Raw genomic sequence first — 4,926 nt, 5'->3', positions numbered from 1 at the left:
AAGGTGTTTGGTAACTCGACCACGCAGCTGAAACAATATTAATATTTACATGCTCAAAAACAAATCACAAAAAGATCTTTTAACACATATTTTCTAAATTTATATAGTTATATTCCTAATTAATATTGTGTCTTCCACTTGATCCTCTTATGTCATTTAATGATATAGTATCACTTTCAATATTCGGTACCTGAAATAAAATAAAAAAACACTTAAAATTTATTTACTTTCAATGTTCATTAAAAATAATAAACTTCTGTAATTTCTTAAATAAACTACTAATTTTACCTTAATAATTAAGTTATATACCAAACCAACAATCATCTTCTTTCTTTTATGACCCTCTAACGAACAGAGAAGCCAGCCATCGCACATCTCCACCTGGAATCACTGCCGGTGAGCATGGTGTCCGGCAACGGAACTGGTGTGGCCAGCTCCACTCCTCTCTCCTTCTTCGCTCGTGAAAAGTCAGGGCCTTTCTTCATCTCCATCCACGACCGGTCTTGTCTTCATTCTCCAAAAATTCTTATTCTTGTTTAGTTTAGTAATATTTTTAAAAATAACAGTGACGGTCTTGCTACAGAGTGGGGAAGCAATGAAAGCTGTGAGCAAAGCAAAGAGTGAATCTGAACATATAGGGAGAACGAGCTAGGGTTTGGTTTCACGTTTCTTCTTCCTCTTTTTGTAGGAGCACTCGCTCGCGCACAATAATAGAGACGATTCACACTTTCACGTCGGTGAAGCAGCCTTGGAAGAAATAGATTGTTGCTTCTTGAGATCGGTTGTGCCAGATTCCGCACGCGAGGTGATAAAACTGTGTGCGTTGGATCTTGGTTAAGAGTTGTGATAGGAAGCTAAAGAAGGAGGTCTTAGTGAGAATTTGAATTGGCTGCTGTGGAAATAATGTAAATAGGAAGTTGACTGCAATGAATAAGTTGCTGATGGAGGAGAACGATAGGTTGCAGAAACAGGTGTCTCAACTGGTGTATGAAAATGATTATTTTCGTCAACACACTCAAAATGTAAGATTTTTTTTTGTTGGGGGGCTTTATAAGTAATGATTCCCAATGTAAAAGACTCTAGGGCTTGATTTTCTCTTTTAATTTGTGTAGTTTTAGCAATTGCACGCTCAATTTTCAATGTTCATTTACTCTTTCATAGTTTTTGTATGTAATTGTTTTAGCATGGTGCTTTCGATGCGGATAGTGACGAGTGGTCAGCATAGTTTGACATCTGTGTAGTTGGTTTTATTCTTAACTGGTGAGATTCTGAACTTCATTCCCCCAGTAAAATGCCATAATGCAAGGCTATTTTCATATAAAGTTGTCTATGAAATTTTAATCATTTTCTTTTTCTTTTTAGAATGACATGTTAGGCTTACAAGTATTAAAGTTATGTTGTTTGTTTTGCCGTTTGTCTTTTCTCTTTTTCAGCTACGTGTATATTTGATAACATATGCACTTGAGCAAATGGTGCAAGCTGCAAACTCATCTGGTGGACTTCGGACTATCAAATGGGTTGAGCAAACCTTGCAAGACCTTGCAAGATAGTTATTAAATATATATTAACATGGAGTGAAATGGAATATTAAATACAATGCATATATTCCAAGCTAAAAAAATTGAAGAAAAATGGCTGTTGAAAATATTTTGATTCCCGCTTAGCTATGGACTATTTTCATAGAGCACTATTATTGATCTTGAAAATTATAATTTCTTGCAGACACTTGTAGCTCCATCGGCTCACAAAAGACCTAGAAAACTAAAGGCCACATATCTCTAGTTCCTCTGGTGAGAGTTTATATTTTTCACAGATGATTCACACTGGTAGTTTGGTATCATTCTTTTATAATTTAGTTTTCATCTGAACCAACTCATAGCTTGTGCACTTTGTTCAACCTGCATTGTATACTACGATTTGATGAGAAGAATTCGAACTGTTAGCATCAAATGTGCACATTTCTTCTTTTTCGATCTGTTATCCAACTCATAGCTTGTGCAAGGTATATCAATGCAAAAACCAGTCAATTTGCAACTCATGGCCAGGTAATAGTTTCAGATTTGAAAATGCTTTATGAATATTTATATTTGTTAGTGGTTGCTATAGTAACATGGAATGTTGATGTTGCTGTGATTGTGTATATTTCATTTTGTGGTCATTTTTATATTTGGGGTGTTAATGATCTGAATTGCATCTGAATGAATTGTTAAACTGTTTATATTATGTTTAGTGTATCCCTAACTTTCTTTTATTTTTGTATAGTTTCCATGTTTATAGTTCCTTTTCTCAATATTTTTATCATGTTTTTCAGACATAATTATTACAGCACATCATGATTTGGAACATTGTCGTTGTTATTGTTTGGTTGCAAATTGACTTAGGAGATGTTGTTTATCCTTACTTTTGGTTAATTAAACCATTGAAGCTTCTAATGTCTAAGATCCTGATTCGGATTAACTTATAGCTTGCAATTGGAAATTTCCATCGAGTTTTCATATATGCTATCTGGTCTTTGCCTACTGAATTTTCATGCTTTGTCAAAATCCTTTGCAAGTTGATCACTATCCGCAAGTGAAAAAAATAACCAAACCCTTTCTCCTTGACAAGCTTTCTCAATCTAGATGTTAATGTAAACTGAGTGGCATTTGGTAAACAAACTCCAACAGTATCTTTTAGTGTTTTGCATTTGTCTTTTTTCTCCTTCATGTGCGCTAATTGTCTTTATCCAAGTAAAAGTAACCTACAAGTTGACATGCAGGGAATTAATAACCCAGGTGAAGCAAAAATTACCAGTCAAAAGATCAAAAGGAAGTGCTAATGGAGGTAGTTTGAATATGTGGATTACAGTAAAAAATAGTGAACTTGGTAAAACAAACGGAGAATCTGCTAATGGGATTCGTTACAAGAGGTAAGATTCGGTAATTGATCAATAGTTGTTAAACTAAGCCTTTGTTATTTGAATCAACGTGATTTCATGATTTAGAAAACGTGGATTATCTGTAATATATGAAACTAATATAAATTTAACATAAAACACATTGAATCTAGTGAGATACTCTTATAAAATGAGCATGGGTCATTGTAGACATAATAAAATGTTACAATTTATTTATAGATATTCTTTTGTCTTTACTAATAAAATGCTTTCAATCTGTTGTTTTATTCACTGTATTAAAATTTGAGATTTTATTTATAAAATTTGACGATGTGAATCCAAACAACATAACATCGGTATGTTTGCTATGTTTAATAGAGCATAAGATAATTATAAGCTTATAAAATAGGCAATCAGAGCGTATGTCCATATATTGTATCAATCAGCTTTTAAGTACATTAGATGTAGACTTGGAGTTATATATATATATATATATATATATATATATATATATATATATATATATATATATATATATAATATTCCATTATTTGATTTTGTTTTTTCTGCCACTAAGAAGATATAGAATTACGATGTATTCATGAAAGTGTTTCTGATTGACATCTTCGACAAAGTTATATTTGTTTAATGTTTTCTAGATCTTAACAGAGATGTCATTCACCAGTTGTGAATAAAACCACACCACATTAATAACATGAAACTTTATTTCATAAATAGCACAACAATAGTACATGTTTGTCATCAAGTTTTTCTCAACAAATCAAATTAGTTGATCATCACTGGGAGGAATGAAGCATCCATCCGCTAACAGAGACACACTATATCAGTTTAATAATACTAAGTTATACATATATAATACTAAGTTATAGGTAGTTGAAGTAAACAAGAGGGAGTAGAAGATGGGGCATGTTCTGGCAGCAGTGAGAAGAAACTTTCAGAACACAAGAAAGAGTTCAAAGGTGGCAGATGAGAGCATGTTTGAAGTAGGAAACGGTGTTGAGCTATTGAGCTATTGGAGATGACAGAGGCAGAAGACAACATGGTTGGGGGCTTGTGTGCAGCATTCTTCAAGCTTCAATATCAATACTCTCATGTGTTTCTCACCCTCAGGTTAATGGTTCTGATGGGGTTTGGGTAACTGGGGAATTCTCACAGGTTTCTGAAATGAACCATCTCATGGTAAGTGACAGCATGAGATATGCAATTTTGATGTAGTAAATATTGTGAATACCAATTGCTGCTGCCCCTGCTTTCCAAGGACAACATCACATACCTCTCTCTCTCTCTTTCTTGCCATCATTCTTCTTTTCTTATGTTCACAGTTTGGATCATATATGTAATACACTAGGTGATTTAATGGATCAGCCAGAGTTATGACCTACTTTTGGTATTAATCAATGTTTCATTTGCTTTTCATCGTTTTCCCATTGCTAATAGTACATATGGCTGTAAAAAGTTGATACCTTTTCTCCATTTTTTGTTTCTTTGTCTCTCTTAACTATGCTTAAAATAAGAACAAGAAAAGCGGTTTGTTTTGTCAGCATAGAACATATGACTAGGTTCATGTCCTGCAAAGAAAGAGAAAATATCGAAAGAGTTTAGCTTTAAACAGTTGATGCCTTTTCCCTTTTGGCATGATCAAATGTTGATGTAAAAAGCACACAACACACTTTGTGTTGAGGTAGCTAATTTCTGTTTTACTGATATAATTAATTTGGTCACTGTACTTTGTAATGGAAGCAAAATTTGGTCACTTTGTGTTGAGGTAGCTAATTTCTGTTATTTGGTCACTGTTCTCATCTATTTCCCACCTAGTTCTTTCCTTCTTACAAAACAAACATGTTTTCAGTGCTACCTAAGTGGGAGGGAATGAGAGATTAAAATACTGCTGAAGCACTTTGCTTTTGCTTGTTATTGTGATAAATCATATTTCATGTAGTCTTCTTTTCATTTTTTAAAAGAACAAATTTATTAGACAAAAGAAAATTAGAGTCCTTTGACGCAAAGATAACGAATGTAGTTAACATGAA

General features: G+C 33.4%; 1 pseudogene; it reads left to right on the top strand.

The window, feature by feature from the left end:
* The first annotated feature begins 326 nt into the window (after positions 1-326).
* Positions 327-4,312, top strand: LOC108343384 (uncharacterized; annotated as a pseudogene).
* The last annotated feature ends 614 nt before the right edge of the window (positions 4,313-4,926 follow it).

Source organism: Vigna angularis, chromosome 6, assembly GCF_016808095.1.
Source record: "Vigna angularis cultivar LongXiaoDou No.4 chromosome 6, ASM1680809v1, whole genome shotgun sequence".
Taxonomy (NCBI): Eukaryota; Viridiplantae; Streptophyta; class Magnoliopsida; order Fabales; family Fabaceae; genus Vigna; species Vigna angularis.
This window is presented reverse-complemented; position numbering and strand designations above follow the sequence as displayed.